This window comes from Amblyomma mixtum, chromosome 3, assembly GCF_055824585.1.
Source record: "Amblyomma mixtum isolate Tamu chromosome 3, ASM5582458v1, whole genome shotgun sequence".
NCBI lineage: Eukaryota > Metazoa > Arthropoda > Arachnida > Ixodida > Ixodidae > Amblyomma > Amblyomma mixtum.
The window spans coordinates 190,021,492-190,038,574 of record NC_143014.1 but is presented as its reverse complement, the minus strand read 5'-3'; the positions used below and the strand labels follow the sequence as shown (position 1 = coordinate 190,038,574).

The following is a 17,083-nucleotide window of genomic DNA, read 5'->3' as shown; positions in this document are numbered from 1 at the left end:
TATGGACGTTTTTTATTTCACAGAAAATTCGAGTCTTTCGTGTATGTATACTGTTTTATTTGCATCAGTTGGAGGGTTTGACGCGAAGACGTTTGTAAATTGGTACGATTCCAATCCTACCTGCAGTGCAAGAGCCGCCAACGAGCTAAATTTATCTAAGAGAAGCAGGTGTTGCAGAATTTTGCAAGAACTCAATGACTAGTTTTATGTTTATAAAACTTCTCCAAATTAGAGGAGTTGCGCGACATGTCCACTGTTTTGCTAGCTAAACTTGCCATTGAAACCATTCGTAAGCATCAAAACCAATGATCAAAACTCCCGTGCATTCTGCTATCACCATCATCATAGATGTCAGTTCGCGGTCAGACCAATCCAATCCATCAGTACGGCTCCGTAGCGCTATAGTAGCGCTGTTGTTGATATGTCGCGTAGTGTTGTCGCGCAGATATTTATAGCTCTGTTATTATAAAATGTGGCTTTGTTCGGTCTGTGGACGAAAGTTGTGTGTAACTTAAGCAATTCGAAAGATACGGGAAGCGCCTGAAGCTCTTCTGGAACACCGGAATACCGTACTGCGTCGACCTTGGTGTAAAGAAGGCTTAGTGCACATGTGATTGCCTACGAAGGTATGTATCCAGTACACTTCTTGGAACTTTGCTTCTAGGACAATGCAGCATGCTCATATAACATTCGTTCACAGGACAGTGGGAGCAGTAAGCGCGAGGAGATGGCTTCCCCAAGTGTGTGCTGTTCTCACACTTTCGGGAGCCTACATCACACAGCTGCGGCAGCCCTCAACTCGCGCGACTAATTCCCACTCCTCTTCAAAGTTGTGGGACGGAGTATTTTCGCATCTTGGTAATTTTTAAGGCATTGCTAGTTTCACTGTGCCTGTATACAGAGTGACAACGCGCGAAAGGCAGACCATAGGAAGCACGTGTAGTTCGCAGTGGTTCGCAACGGAAGCTTTGCGGCTTTCTGTGCACAGTCGCGTACAGTGCTGCGCAGGTTAGTGCCCTAATTAAGGCCCATGAGAATAAATAAAGAACAGATACATTGTCAAATGTGGTGTGGAAAAGTGAGAGCTGTTATTGCCTTATACTTATTGAGGTGTTTGTTAAAGTGCATTGTCTGTTATACCTGCAGCACTTCTATTAATTGGTTCCAGTGTTTTTAACTTGGGCTGCTGCATTGTGCCATTTGTTTCACATGACTGATGTTTGCCGCGTTCTTTTTTATTTCAGAAATCCTGTGGGTGGGAAGATTACGGATGTGTGTCCCAAGCTTGCCACATTTGAAGAGTCACATTTAAGAAATTTTCCGAATGTAACCCATTGCTCTGCTGATGTATCATCAACCACAATAAAATATGCGTGCTATGCATCAAATTGTTTTTGGTTTTATTGCATTGCGCGGAGTGAAAAAAGCACGCATGCACCATATATGCGAATATTCGAGAAAGATCCGCCAATGGACGTACTCAACTGGACGTCCGTCGGCGGGCGAACCGTATACCTTTGGCCACCTTTCGGACGGCCTGCGGACGTCTACCGGCTCTTTGCGGATGTTCAGCGGACGTACAGAACATCCGAAATAGACCTCTGTCGGCCGTCCGAAGGATATCGGTGGCTGCTTGGGAGGACACAGGCTTAATTGGCTGTACGGAAAAGGTGCAGCGGAGCAGTTACAATTAAGGCGGAGCTCATATAGCTTGTCGACAGCGTAAACAAAGGCGGGAACCGATACCGTATGAACTCCATCGCTGACCTGCTGGTCACCTCGTAGTGCGCCTTCTACCCTACCATTGCCAACTGAGCAATTGTTTGGAGCGACGTCAAGTGTTTCGTGGCGATGTGCATATAAGACGCCAGAGTTCCAAGGCGTAGAGCCTCTGGTTTGGCGAGACAAGTGACTGCTGACAAGTGGAAGAGCTGTGTGGAGCATGTTCTCAAACTGGAAGATGTGATGAGAAAGCTGGACCACACCGTCGACGATGTTGTTGACCAAGGTACTCTTGTTGTAATCAACTTGGGGGACAGAACAACCAGCACTGCTGATCTGAGTTGTGATGAGGACGATGAGAAGTTAACCCCTCTAACGGGCTAGCGTATTCATTACTTGTGTGCGTACAAGTCTGGATCATTCGTTACTGTCGCAGTGAGAGTAGCGAAAATGAGAACGAAAACGTCTCCGATGAGCTATGGCATACGCCATAGTGGAGGGCTTCCTTTATATTGGCTGGGCGTACAGTTTCAACTTATTCTTCTATAATCGGGAAATGGATCCAAAACATGTCGCTGAGTATTGTAAGTGTTTGAAGAGCGACGACGCCGGTCGAGAAAAAAACTGCAGAAGAAAAACAGTGCAAGCGAATAAAAGCTAATAGGAACCAGGCTACGGGCGACAGTTTTTGTGGACGCGACCGCTGCTGTTCCCGATGCTGCGGGCTGCCCGGGCATAGGGTGCCTCGATTGGCGCCCTAGCGCATCGAGGCACCCTACCCGGGCAAGTCAACAACTGCATGCAAGCTTCCGCTGCAAGTGTGAAAAGCGCGATTGAGATTCGTGGCGCCCAGCCTTCGGCACTGGCCGAATGCGTATGAAATGCGGTTTTGTTAGATCTTTGCGCTTGGAATATCGTAAGTGAAATAACTTCTGTTAGCACGCTCCGATTTCAAAAGTTCTTTCCCCACTGATATCAGGACATGATGCGGAATCTTTGAACCTGATACTATGACGTACTCTAAGAACTACTGAAATAGGTCTTTCTTTCCATCAGCAGCGGAGATGATATCAGACGCCAGGCGAGCCGCACCAGGCATGAAACAGCAGCAAAGCGGCTACGGGAAGAAATTAGCTTGCAACGCAGTTATCACTTCTATTGGCCAGGATCCTCAAAAATGATTCATTTTTGGCATCTCTATCCCAGGGCGTGTTTTCGATACATATCTGCCGGACACATCACGCTTAATATAGCCGCTTTCACGTAGCGAGTTATAGTTCGAATTTTAAAAACATCTCAGTGCCTTGGGTAATGTTTAACCCCACACGGAAATGTTTGGCATCACTTATGGGCTAATATCCCACCGCTATGAGCCGCGGAACACCATGCAGTGATGCGAGCGAAAACACTGGCGATTCCTGCCGCCGCGGCGGTACGGTAGCCATAGAGTTTCTTACTATTACCTAGAGGGAAAGCTGGCGGCGCTGCACTTCAGCCACCATGGACGCCCAAAGCATCATGGGGCGGTGAGCTACTTGTTGCGGCACAGTTGTAATTTTTTGGAACATGGAGTGGCATTACTGAGATGTTTCATTCCGAAAACGCTGTTCGTATGTGCGCAGACGACTTTGGCGCGAACGCAGTGTGCAAAACTCATAATAGTGAAAACGCGACGACACACGACGCCAATAAAAGGTTTCACTTTTCCGAAATGCTATTAAAAAACCTCTTATAGTATTTAAGCAACAACATCTTTTTGGAAAACATATTTACTTTTAAAAGTGCGCCTGTTAATAACGAAATATTAGTTTTTATAGTGTTCATTACTTGGCCAATAGGAGAGCGAGTCGTCTCTTATTTTGGGCAAACTTTGCACTTAAATGCTTTTCTGCTCGTTTGTTGCAATCATTAAGCAAGATATTGAATGTTAGGACGTTTGTAGTTAACAAACAGCTTTATTTTTCTATTATTTTTTGGCCATAAGTTGCAGTTCCGCAACAAGTAGCTCACCGCCCCATGATGCTTTGAGCGCCCATGGTGGCTGAAGTGGTCTCGAGGGGTCGCCATGCAAACTCCCATAGACGGGCTGCCAGCTTTCCCTCTAGGTAATGGTAAGAAACTCTATGACGGTAGCGGCGACTCGAGCGGACAGAGCCTACAGTTATGCATTTTTCCTCCATGCAGTTATGACTACAGTGAAGACCTACAGTGAAGTCTACCATGGCGACATATGTTGCCGCCGCGAAGTGGCAGGCTATCGACATACGCGGCGTCACCGCTCCTCATGGAGCCGCCACGCAGTGAGCACACTTTAGCGCAGGTGTGGCTGTTCTGGCATGCAAAACATTCGACTCCTGACAGCGTGAAGCGGCAGGTGCGACGTACCGAGGCGGCTCTTACGAAAAGGAAGGCGGCAGGAACACGTGCGCCCACAGCAAGCACGGATACCGAGAAAATTTCCGGCTGTCATCCTATTCATGGTACTCGCGGACGCTAGCATTTCAAGATGAAGTGCTTGTTCACACATGTGCGAGCACGCCGAGTTCGCAGTCAGTGGCCTCGCTTTTCACCCGATTTCAGCGCGTATACAACCTCGCAGTTGGTTCTTAGACATGCAAAACACACAGAATAGCAGTCTCGTAGCAACAAGAAGCAAGTGTACAAAGTTACGATGATGGCCTGCAGCGCTCATTTAAGCCTCGTTGATTTCTTTTGGAGCACCACATATAGGCTACGACTTACGTAAGTCGAGAACAAGTCCTGACGGAAATAATATTGCGGCAGCGATCGCCTGAGAGGCGAGTCAGGTCCGGCTGTAAAGAGATGCCGTCGCTGCTGCGTCCTAATGCCACAAATGCTACTACCAGCTGCCAAGGTAGCTCCACGTCGCCGTAAAGTTCAGTACAGACGTACAAGCTTCTGATTTAGTAACCCGCCGCGGTGGCTCAGTGGTTACGGCGCTCGGCTGCTGACCCAAAGACGCGGGTTCGATCCCGGCCACGGCGGCCGAATTTCGATGGAGGCGAAATTCTAGAGGCCCGTGTACTGTGCAATGTCAGTGCACGTTAAAGAACCCCAGATGGTCGAAATCTCCGGAGCCCTCCACTACGGCGTCCCTCATAGCCTGAGTCGCTATGGGACGTTAAACCCCAATAAACCAATCTAATTTAGTGTGCATCCGGCGATTACTGATCACAAGCATTGCACACATTGAATCGCGCAGGAAACTTATTTTTCACTTTTTGCAAAGTGCCTGCACGGTCAAGTGGCCGCAGCTAAATACAAAGGCGGTTCACAATTAACGTCACTCAAGAACCCACCGGTAGTGCTCTAGAAGAGGGCACTGGGACAGAAATGCGTACCGAGAGCTGTCACAATCTTGGTGACAGGTTTTGCTGTAGCAGCGCGCAAAAACGAGCACGATTGATGAGACAACACCAATATTCATTAGTAACCGACTTGCCTAAAATGAGGCTTTAATTAACTTGATTACCTACTCCTTCTTGAGCTTAGAATTAGAGGGAACGTATGCATATTTGTATCGCCTTTGACCGGACAGTTGCGATTGCTTCTACGTCTTCTGCCCATATTGTGTGCTTTGAAAGCGCTCTTGGATGTTATAATAACCTGCTGCACTGTGAAAGACGTCACTCAAAACGCAATAATGCGCTGCGGGACAGTACAGAAGTTGGGCGGGAGACCACGCGCCGGACGCCTTCCAGCTCTCCGGCGGTTCCGGGGGAGGCCGCGTGGGGGCGACAGCCTACGCGAAGCTTACGAATAACTATCAGAACCAGTGGCAATGGACCTTTTTCCAGTAGCGTATTGTGCGTGCGCCAAGCGTCCTCGTTCACTCGAAAGTGGCGGCTGAGTTCGCTGCACGTGTTTGTCCCTTGTTTTTTTCCACGTAACGCGTTTGTGTGACCGACGACGTGACGAAATGCGGTGCAATAATTAGGTGCAGTGCTAGTGTCTTCTAGGTCCACGGAGATGCACGCGTGATTCCAGCACGCACTAGCGTCAAGCAAGAAGACGCGAATCTAGTTCGCCTGCATAGGATCCTGGGAGCTAAACGGACTCAGTGCAGGGCTGACAACCAACGCGTAAGGTGTGTCCACAAGTAATTCATGCCTCTCTCATTCCTCTGGCCAGAGGAACCGCGTACTGTCCTTAACTGTTGCCCGAGCCTTTGTAAAGGAATTCTCGCGGAAAAGATGCGAGGGAGCGTGTCGGTCAGGCCCGGTAGGCTCAGCCATGACTGGCAACCGGCTTTAGGAGTGTGGTTCTAGCTGCTTCGTGGATGGTTCCAAGGCTGAGAAGCGGGTTCCGATCGCTGGAATACGTTGCACCCCTCGATAAAATGCGTTACGTAAGAAAATATGTTAAAAAATGTAATCAGACGTCACGCGATTACAATACAATCGAGCGCATCGTCAAATTCAAGATATTGGAGAGTGCAGCGCGCGCTGGTTTCAGTGCAACCGCTATGAACGTGTAGTTGCAACGTCTACATTGGGACATATATACGGGGCGTGTCACGTAACTTGAACGAAGTATTGGTTGGTTGGTTTATGGGGTTTAACGTCCCAAAGCGACTGAGGCTATGAGAGACGCCGTAGTGAAGGGCTCCGGAAATTTCGACCACCTGGGGTTCTTTAACGTGCACTGACATCGCACAGTACACGGGCCTCTAGAATTTCTCCTCCAAAGAAATTCCAGCCGCCGCGGCCGGGATCGAACCCGCGTCTTTCGGGTCAGCAGCCGAGCACCATAACCGCTGAGCCACCGCGGCGGCTGAACGAAGTATTGACAAACAGCTGCGCACTGCAGCCGGGTGAAACGAACGACATAATGTTTCCCGCCATATGGGGCTTCTTAGAGCATTTCCAAAATTCCGCCTAATTAGTTAATCAGCTGAGATTAATTATCAATTCTTTTAAAATAAAGGCCGGACGCCAGGTGGCCGACCGACGATGTCGTTCGGCGACCTCTTCGGCTCGCTCTGTGACTCGAAGTTGAACGCAAGGAGGTTGATCTACAGTCAGTTTGCCGCGCAGGTTCACGCATGCGCAGCGGGGCTCGATTTCACCGCACGCTATCACGTGGCGTGATCACGGGGGACCGACTCTCCTTTTTTACTACATTTTTACTTGATAAGACTTGATAAGTCTTAATTTAAGGTTGTCGCCGGGCGCTCCCTCCCTTTTTTTTTCCGCCATGGCTTTCACAATGACCATGCAGTGATCGTAGCTTCCCGAGAGACATCTAGTCACCACCATCATCATCATGGTCACAATCGCACGAGGAACCGCACGTTCCACTGCTAAGCTAGCTGCGTTCCAATTTTGCTTTGCGCAGGCAAGATCTCGTTGAGGCTTCCTCACCGGTGGTTATCAGCGACCACACAGCCCGAGAAAGGAGACCAAGGCCCTCTTAGTGCACCAGCTACCTCACCATGAACGAAGAAGGACCGATACCGCCTGCTGAGGGAGCCGTTGAGGAGAACGTACTTCCTGGTGTGTGGATTCGCGGCGGGGTGCCGGTCTTGGACGACGGCCAGGCTCCAGCCGGGAACGCGCAGGAGCGCGGTTTCGATCCAGTCGGAGAGCGCTTACTCAAGTTGTACCTGCAATTTGTGGTATTCTTCCTCACCACAGACCGCCGAGCGAAGAGGAGTGGCGGCTAGACCAACGCCTTTCTCTTGACCTCGTATTGCTGCTGGCAGATTTCCATCGACAAAAACTTTGGTGTGAAATGAGAACGTGAGATAGCGTTGAAGTCGGGACTGCCACCACTGCCACTGACTTTCCTTTTTTTTTTGCATTATAACTGTTTGTTGTCTCATTAAGAAGAGCTTTTGTCCCAAACTTTTTGTCAGCACACACAACGTTTTTATATGGTAAATGGCACCCTCGCCGAAGTGTCATTTTTCGACGTGCGCGAAGCAGCCAAAAACAGAAGTTTGTGTGATTACAGACGCCACTGTTGTGTGATTTCTGTTGGTCAAATCAGTCTGAATTTTCGTGTTTCCAGTTTATGCCTCACTCAAAATAAACACCGTGTTCTGCAAAGAAACTGCTCACGTAATTTTCGGATTATTTTTCGCACTTTGGCCACTTGGGCAAATAATCCGGAGACATCCATTATCGGCGTCATAGGCGCTTCGGGACGTTAAACTAAGGGAGTTATTTTTAATAAAAGCCTTCCAAATATAATGGAGTTTTGCATGAAGAATTTGGCTCCTTCCTGAAGCTAACAGCCCGTGCAGCCACCGCATTTGCCCATGTTGGAGCTGACACTGTATAATTTGTGTCGGCCACGCCAGCGCTCTTTCTTTCACTCATTGAGCTTCGCAAAAAGAAAAAAATTATCTCCAACTAAAACACCAACCAATCCAGACAACACCAAACATCCCGAGGACGTCTTCACGTGGTCCAAACGTCCTGAAAGCTTCTAAAACTTCCTCAATATGTCTTCATAATGTCCTAGGTTGGATCCTCCTGAAAACGTCCTCAGAACGATGTCCTCAGGTCATACGGGCGGGTTCGTGGTCCTCAAAATGTCATTTAGAGGACATATCTGCGAGCACACATGCATGAAAATCGCCAGTAAATTAATGCATGTAATTTGCATTCTAAGATATAGTTCTATGCTGTCCTAGTTTTTGAAATGTATTACTGCGCGGCGCTAGCCTTGATTCTGAACAGTTTCTCTCCCTTTGACAACCTGATGTAAAAAAGGTTTCTTTTTTTTTGTTAACGGCACCAAGCCTAGTCCGCAAATTGCTGCGCGCAGAAACGAGAGTAACCGCATTCAGCTGAATGCAGCGCATTCACACAGGCTCTTTAATGTAAATACGTTCTACTCGAACAAAGAGCATGCTTGCTGCGCACGAAGTGCAAACGACACAGAAAAAGTTTGGGGCCGGTGCGGTTCAGGCACGGGTTATGCAAAGTCGTACTAAACCTTATGCTACAACCCACATCGCTGCTGGTTCATGTCCTGTGAAAATCGATGAGCTCTGGAGTCTCTCAGTTGCGAATGCGTTTTTTTATGCGATGATGCCATCGCGCTAATCGTTGCTGCTAAACTATTTCCTGCCCTCGATGATGTAAACAATGCCGCTAGCTTATCCTTTGTCGAAAGAGCCCGAGCCACAGGTTTGCATTTTGGGGGCCCTGGGGCGCGTCTGTGTTGCAAAGTAGACAAATTTCAATAAATGTTTGCATTTTGGCAATAAAAAGTTTGTTTTCCATAAATTCAATCGTTCCGTAATATTTATTGCCTCATAAACTCGCATACCGATTGCAACATCATCATTATTATGGGCGGCCAGTTTGTATTCAAGCCAAGCCAAAGTCTGCATTTGTTGTGCGCAAACCATGGATACATGCAAAAAAAGTGAGTGATGCCTTTGTATACTTTCACGGTGTCAGCCGACAGTCATGCACGGCAATTTGGCCGCTGTTGAGTTCGGCGAACGCGGGCCGGGGCGGAATTCCAAGAAGACTTGAGTCATGCAACAAAGGTGCGGCGTGGACTGGGGACGGCAGAAACAGCAGCGACGGCGGCGGCTTCAGGTGGCCGAGTCTGCCCACGGGTCGCCGGACGGAGTGAAACGGTGAAAGGTCACGCTGTGGATTTTACTTGAAAGGCGACATTGACAGAGGTCTCGCATTTCGAACATCAGGCGGGGGTCTACAAGGCTCCTCGTTCACCTGCTGGGAAACGCAGCACAGTTCCTTACCCACGGAGGCACCGATCTCAGCACAGTGCTGAAGTCGACACGACAGCCTTTGATGGCATGTCTTCCCCCCCTGTCCACCGGATGGGAAACGGCATGGCATTCCTTTCCCACGATGGCGCTGGACCTGGCAATTCGACACGACGGTGTTCGAGGACTCCTGGTTTTTCCCCTTCCCACTGACCGAGCTGCAAGAGAGCGAGAGAGTTCAGCACTGCCCCCTGGCGTGGGTGGGACCGCCAGTGCCCACAACTGTCCACCTGACTGGAGAACGTTTTGCGAACTTCATTCCCCAGTCAGGGATCTGGGGAATACGAAGGGTATTTAACGAGATGTTGTTTGGTGACCGGAGCACTCCCATCTCGACTGTAAATATGTAAAATAAACCTTCTGTACAGTTCCCTCCATATCGGAGTTCGACCCCGTCCTTCGGAGCCGGGACCTGCGGGACTGAACGAATCAGTCAACATCAGGACCCCTCCGTCTTCAACACTAGTCGCAGCGGTGGGATTGAAGCTCCATCTCCAACATTGTGTGTTGCGGCCTGGGTAGCATGGCCTGACCAGTGATGGAACGAGGAGGATGGGAGACTGGGTTAGACCACATCCCCAAGGTAACTGATTGTTGCAACAGTGGTAGTTTCCCCTACACTGCACTGGACAACACTTAGGTTACAAAAAAAAATGCATTTAAGCTGCATCATCACGGCCAGAAAACACGAAAAGTACAAAATTCCGCCCAGGCATACAAGCTGAAAACGTCGTTTGCGTTTCTTTACAGTAAATGAATAAAATAAAAAAGCAAGCAGTAATTACAAGAAAGAAGTTTTCCTGAATAAACATACTTCAGCCGAGCCCTGCGCGGTCGAACGGCCGGTCTACCAGCTAATAGAGAGTTTTAGTATTGCGGGCTTTGCGTAATTGCGTGCATAGTGGAATAGCGGGTCCAAAGGCGGCTTTTGCGTGTTTAGCGGGAAAACATGGCGGCGTCCTCCCAAGCGAGAGCCGCCCGCTTCAGCCGATTCAGCAGTCCTTGCGATTCCGGTCTGTACGTTTACCGGCAACTACTGGTGTAGTTGCTTTTCGTTATGACTTACCTTGCTTCGACGATAAAGTATAAGCTGCCATTCAGTCCAGTTTTTGAGCTACGCTCTGGATTTTGGAGCGCGCAAGCCTAATGGGACCTCCAGCTGCACTGCTACCGTCTGCAACTGCCCGAAAGGCAGCCGAAACCTAGCACAAACGTCCGGAACGAAACAAAAATAGATATGGAGCTTTTTCGCAGTGTTTTATGGACTTAAATGATGTAAAGCGAGTTTACATTAAATTTCAAATAGTTTTTTTTGACATTACACGTCATGTGATGGCAAATATTCTTGCTCGAACGGCTTATAGTTAACATTGCCTTGACTAGATGGCGCCACTGCTTTACGTTTGTTTTTTTCATTTTATTTAAATTTCAGGGGCATTTTGCAGACGAAAATAAGCACTACAGTAATAATTCGTTTAAAAAACTTGGAAATACTATATTTTGGAAAGGTAGCGGCAGTGTCGACCATTTTAGAAGGACCGTTCGCATCCATGTCAAGCAGGTGGCGTTTAAATGTCTGTGGGGATAAGTCGCTTGCGGCACGCTAACGTAATTTCCCTTAGGTCCGCTATCACGCTAACGCTATACTAAAACTCTCTAATGCTTCCCAAAAGCTGCGGGCTGATTAGTTCCGTCTCTTTGCAACTGGCATGCAAAGCCTGGGTAGCGCTGGAAAAGCTCTACGCGAGAGGGGCGCTGTGCCGTCACGCGTTAAGGTGCCGGCCCTCGCCGCAGCGTCAAAATCTGACCCAGTAATTCCCAGAGCCTCTTTTATTTTTCGTTCCTCCAATTCCTCTTTTCTTTTTTGTTCCTCTAACTCCTCTTTTCTTTTTTGTTCCTCTAACTCCTCTTTTCTTTTTATTTCCTCCAAGTGCTCCACTATCTCTTCGTCCTCAAAACCGAGGTCCTCTATCGCACTGACAACCTGCAGTTTCTTCATTGTTTTCCCGTAATCAATCCCTAATTCTCCAGATAAGGAGATCAGGTCCATCTTACGCAGCTTTCGCCAGTCCATGACTGCCCTTAAGTGCTCGCTAACAATGTGATCGCTAGTCTCTCAAGGCCGTTGGTGCAAAGCAAGGTTCACATCCGAACAGGCTACTGCAACCAACGTACACTACCAGGAAGAGCAGCACAAATGCTAAGCCTGGCAATACTCAAGGAGAGAAGGCGATGCACTCACCAAAACCGGAGCCATGGGACACCACGCAGACGATCTCACCTCTGCCAACCAGTTGTTGTGACCCGGGTAGCATGGCCTGACCAGTGAGGGAACGAGGAGGATGGGAGACTGGGTTAGGAGGAAGGCAGAGAAAACTTTATACAAATATTTACATGATTTACAAAAGAGCGACTGAGAGTGACTCTCAGTGGAAGGGAAGTTCTTAGCCAACCGGAGTCGACGGCAGGCCTCTCTCGGCCACACTCACAGCCGAATTAAATAGGGTTCGGATTCCCCAGATCCCTGACTGGGGAATAAAGTTCGAAGAACGCTGTCCAGTCTGATGGACAGATGTGGACGCTGGTGTTACCACCTACGGCAGGGGCGGTGCTGGGCTGTCCCGTTCTCTCGCAGCTCGGTCGACGGGAAGGGGTAAAAGCTGAATAACCAAACATTGCGGGAAATGAATCTACCGCAGTCTACCAGCAGGTGAACGAACGTCCTCGTGCTTCCCCGCCGGATGTCCAAACACGAGACCTTTGTCGAGGACACAGCCGTCTTTCAATTAACAGCAACAGCTTGACTTTGCGTAGCACCACTCCGTCGTCCGGCGACCCGAGGGTAGACTCGGCCAACTGACGCCGCTGCTTCCGCTGCTGTATCCGCTGCCAATGCCCTCGCCAGCCCCCTTCGCATCTTCGGCCTTCGCCGGTCTTCGACCTTCGCCACTACCGCCGTGGTCACCCCGGTCGAGGGAGTCCGCTGCCTTAATCCACTTTGGCTAGGGGTGCGGCGGGGGGGGGGGGGGGGGGGGGGGCATCACAAGCACTATACTGGTCTGCCGCCGTCGCGAGGTTGTCGGCCTTGTCGACCGTTCTCGGTTGCTGCTTGCTCGGGCCCACGTGGCCAGAAGCACAATCATAACAGCGGTGGGACTGAAGCGCCGTCTTCAACACAGCACAAGGAAACGACGCGTTGACGCTAGCGCCTGTGCTCGCTGCGTGTGCCGAAGCTGATCCTGATCAATTGTCAAAACAGTGCAACCAGCTTCACTGTGATTTCTGTGCGTGAGCAAACATTTTTGCCAGACACAGGGCGTGCTGAGGCCTGGTTCAGAAGCGAAGACGTTGAACCTGGGACATTATTGATTTTCTAGATGCAAGCGCTGATTGCAATCATCAAGACCATTTTCCTCAGGCTGATGGCAAGGTTGGTTGTGGAGCGGATCACGAACGCGATGACGAGGACATCGCGACCTTTCGGCGTAAGCTTCAAACGTGGGCAGTAGAGTCTGTGTCGTCGCATGCCGCTGCCACGTCGCTTTTTGAATGTGCTGTGCAGCCACAGGTGTTTTAGAGCGCAGCTCTTTGGCGTCCGTTCCTGGGTTTCGCGTCGTCGTCGGCGTTGTCGTCGGCCTCGTAACCAGCTCCGCCCCCCTTTCATCCCCCCAGCGCTAGCAGCGACCGACTGATACCGCTGGATGCCGCTGACGCCGCTAGAGAGTCAAGATAACGTGACTGCATAGAACACCGTCGCCGCCATGCAGAAAGAGGAGGAAAGGGTCCCCCCCCCCCCCCCTGTCGGCCTCGTAACCAGCTCCGCCCCCCTTTCATCCCCCCAGCGCTAGCAGCGACCGACTGATACCGCTGGATGCCGCTGACGCCGCTAGAGAGTCAAGATAACGTGACTGCATAGAACACCGTCGCCGCCATGCAGAAAGAGGAGGAAAGGGTCCCCCCCCCCCCCCTGTTCTTGTGTGGCGGATAGGGTGCTCTTCAGTTGCCGACGCGCCGGTTATTTCACGTAGGCCCCGGCACGTCGACGAATACGTGACCACCTTCCCACGGCTAGACCTGGTTCTTAGCGCTGCGGAAGCGAGGGTATCATATTGTTTGTGTCGGCATCGGCGGCGTTGTCCCTGAAACCAACTCCGCAGCTGGGGTTGACTCACTATCGAAAAGGTGAAACAGCTTATTTGCTGCGCTCAAATTTCGCATTAGGAAGTAACGTAATCGTCGGTAATTTTTTCTTCGCTTCCGTCATCGGCGAGAGCTTAGCGGCTTAGCTACAAACTCCGAAAAAGTCGAGTGACCTTTCCGAAATGTGGGGAGGACAGCACCGCTGTTTAGATGCAGAAGCAGAGATACATGTTGCAGTGATTAACTTTTATGGCAGTTGCTCATGTTGAAGGGCAGTGTTGCACTGTAAGTTCTCACTTATGTTCAGATACTAAAAGTTATATTTGCAGCTCCTTATCGTACTAGCAGCATTAAGAACTGCTTGCTTCCGTGCTTGAACTAAATTACATATATTCAACTGCTGACTTTCCATTTATATTTCTGTTGGCAGCATAGAAGACAGCAGCTCAGAAGAGATGTGAAAAGACCGGCGCAGCGCGCAGGGATGGCGGCAAACAGCAGCGAAGCAACTGAATTCGAGCTCAGCAAATAAATGATTTTCATAAATATTTCGCTTTTTTTTATGCAGTTTGACCAGCTATAACCCCCTCAGAATGTACTCAAAACATCAGATATTGCCCTTCTGAGGATGTCCTGAGGCCGGACATGAGGACCTTTTCATAAGGGTGTGCGAATATCAAAATTTTCGAATACGAATCGAATACGAATACTTGGTTCCGAATATCGAATCGAATATCGAATAATCAAGGACAGACGCATTTAACCACAACAAAACTTTTATTTGAGCTCCCAAGAACATCACAGTTCAACTATCAGTGATGAAATGAGCACAAAAGGTGTGTGTGGCTGCACAAAAAGTATCAAAGTCTCGAAAATTGTTTTTAGAAGAGTGGAAATATCAGAGAAGATGGCTAGTACACAGCATTGATCAAGGCTAGCTTGCCATAAGCACAAAAGCGCGTTGCTGGGATGAACATAAAAGGTTGTCGTGAAGGAAAACCGGCTGCTCCACATGGTCAGGCAGAAGTAGCTTCCTTCTAGCTGAAACGACTTCTCCAGCCACAGAAAATGCCCTCTCAATTGGCACTGAACTGGCTCGTATTGCGAGGTATTTCGTGCACAGCTCTGACTATACCAGCTTCGCAGGTATAGCCTAAGAGAAGCTCACCAGTGCAGTCAGCTACTGCATGGCCCAACGTTACGCATTGCTTTGGGCGCCGCCATGTTGTTATGTCTCTGTCGATAGGACTTGCGGACCGAAATGAACGCCGGCGCTCGCAATAGAATATTCAGCTAGATACGAATATTCGCGTCGTGTCGAATATTCGAAACAACGCGAATACTTGAACTTCGAATCGAATACGAATACTAAAAATATCATATTCGAATTATATTCGAAAATTTCGAATATTCGCACACCCCTACCTTTTCAATACATTTTGAGGATCATTTGAGGACATCTTGAGGATAAAGAATGTCCTCAGAAAAATATCCTCTGTATGTCCTCAGGATATTTCAGTGTTGTCTGGACCAGGGGGAGGAAAGCCCGAGCAACTTCCGTCCCGGTTAACTGGGGAAACCTCCGCTGAAGCCGTAAAGGCCGATTCACACGACGGTCCGTTCGCTCGCGGCCTGCGCATCATATATTCATGAGTCACCACATTGAGGGGCGCGCTGTCGGCCCGCGGACTGTTCAAGCAAGGAATTCTGAGGTGCCTCTCCCCTCGCGTGAATTAGCGGCGGCCCGCGAAGATGCTTGCGCTAACTGGCAACTGGGCTAGCAAGACAGCCCAGTCCATTGAGGAATTGGGCAAAGGGCCGCACCCGCTCCGCATTACCTCCTCTGCAGTTTTTTTTTTCATTCAGTCGTACAGTCATGGATCGGGAGGAAAAACCTGTCTGACCAGCGTTGCCAAACACTTCAAAATAATCAGCAACTGTGGTACACCCAGCGCGTCGTCTGCTCTTTTGGTCCGTCGCATCCGCTTGACGTCGGATCGCAGGCCAGTTTTCTGTGGCGTATGAACACGTAATGCGTGGGCCGCGGGCGAACGGACCGTCGTGTGAGTCAGCCTTAACTGGTCCGCTACAGCTGGCGTTAGAGTCGGTAGTAAAGAACATGATCTAGCCGCAAGAAAGTTCTGAAAGGAGAAAATATCTCTCGCTCTCTCTCTCTCTCTCTCTACGGGAACTCCGTCAGACGCGGTATATCTCGGGCGCTGTCGCCTGTTTTGCGCGGCTGGTCCGCGGACCGGTCACGTGGGGTCTACCGCGCCTGGCCCGGCCGGGACCGTCCGGCGACAGCATCCACATGACGTGCCAAAGGAGCAGGCGATCAGGCGGGCCAAGTGAAAAGCTCTATGATCCGCTTGCAGCAGCGCTCGTTTCATGGCGCGCGGACGCTTCGACATTCGGCGGCGAGGGCAAGCGGAAGGTGTATCCATGCGACGGACCACGGTCCTGTTTTGGCCCGCGGACTAGCGGTTACGTGGGGTCTAGCTTCCGCTCTACGAGGTCCGCGCACGGTCCGCGGACCGAATCGCGCGAGAAATGCGAGGGCATTTTTTATGGCTGCGGACCACGGACTTTTTAGCCTACTTGCACAATTCAAGTTGGGCAATCACGTCCCACTGGTCTCTCAAGGCAGTCGATTCACCACTGCTATCATTCTGTGTGCCAAAGCGATATCAGCGAAAGTAGCCTTGCGTGCACCGTCAACGTGGTCGCACGACGCTACGTTTTACTTTTTAGCTTCAGTACAGCTTTATGCTTCGTTTACACTTGGGCATGAATGAAAGCGAGCGAAATCCGCCCCCACCGAAATGAGGCCTCGTACACACTTCCTGGCCGCCACGTCGCCGCTCGCGGCGTACACATGCACGGTTAAAAATTAGCATAAATTGACGCTGTCTACGTGCCGCTAAACGAAGGTATTTTGCGGGACATTACACCATTTCTCACATCTCCCACGTTTAGTTCAGCGCATGCAAACACAGGCAACGATAAGCTCTAATAAGCTCAGCCAAGCGGCGCCATCTGGTTGCCAGGATGGGAACCATTTCTTTCAACAAACCTACCCTCTGGTCGAAAATATTTTCTACCTCTCTGGTAGCGAGGCTCCCCTCCTTCCATTCCCTCCTGGAGTTTTTGCTCTCTCGCGCCTCGTCGAGTAGGCTCCGCAAGGGAAAATCACCCTTCCTCCTCCGACGTTAGCCGCAGGCGTGGTGCGTGGTGTCTAGTGGAGCGCGTCACATGTCTACGTCATGGTCCCGCATTGAAAAGAATTCTTTTCTTGGTTTTTGCTACCCGGTCTATTTCAAGGGGGGGGGGGGGGGGGGCGGAGGGTCTCCCAAAACCCTCTCTATTTTGCTCTGTGGGTCTCCTTGCGGTGCCTACAAACCCGCATGAATGAAAAAAAAAACTGAGGAGGGAGCGTCCGGCGACAGC

At 50.0% G+C, this 17,083-nt stretch overlaps 1 protein-coding gene and 2 long non-coding RNA genes across 6 annotated transcripts in view; 2 read left to right on the top strand and 1 right to left on the bottom strand.

Moving 5' to 3' along the window:
* Positions 1–10,765, bottom strand: part of LOC149353048 (vesicle-associated membrane protein 4-like) — a 41,509-nt gene extending 30,744 nt beyond the window's left edge. The window contains exons 1-2 of one of the 4 annotated variants that reach the window (XM_089582245.1): positions 10,563–10,765; positions 9,470–9,654 (exon numbers count right to left, since the gene is read on the bottom strand). The gene's annotated coding sequence lies outside the window, so the exon portion shown is untranslated. Of the gene's footprint in view, positions 1–3,185; positions 3,208–7,176; positions 7,349–9,469; positions 9,655–10,562 lie in introns of those variants that run through there. The other 3 variants (XM_089582243.1, XM_089582244.1, XM_089582246.1) reach the window with 3 other exon arrangements.
* LOC149353050 (uncharacterized) lies at positions 395–1,388 on the top strand. Its single transcript, XR_016289570.1, has 2 exons — positions 395–626; positions 1,245–1,388. It is a non-coding gene; the product is annotated as an uncharacterized LOC149353050 (long non-coding RNA).
* On the top strand, positions 3,774–9,120 carry LOC149353049 (uncharacterized). The gene is made up of 3 exons (XR_016290899.1): positions 3,774–3,833; positions 3,907–5,830; positions 7,081–9,120. It is a non-coding gene; the product is annotated as an uncharacterized LOC149353049 (long non-coding RNA).
* Positions 10,766–17,083: the final 6,318 nt, after the last annotated feature.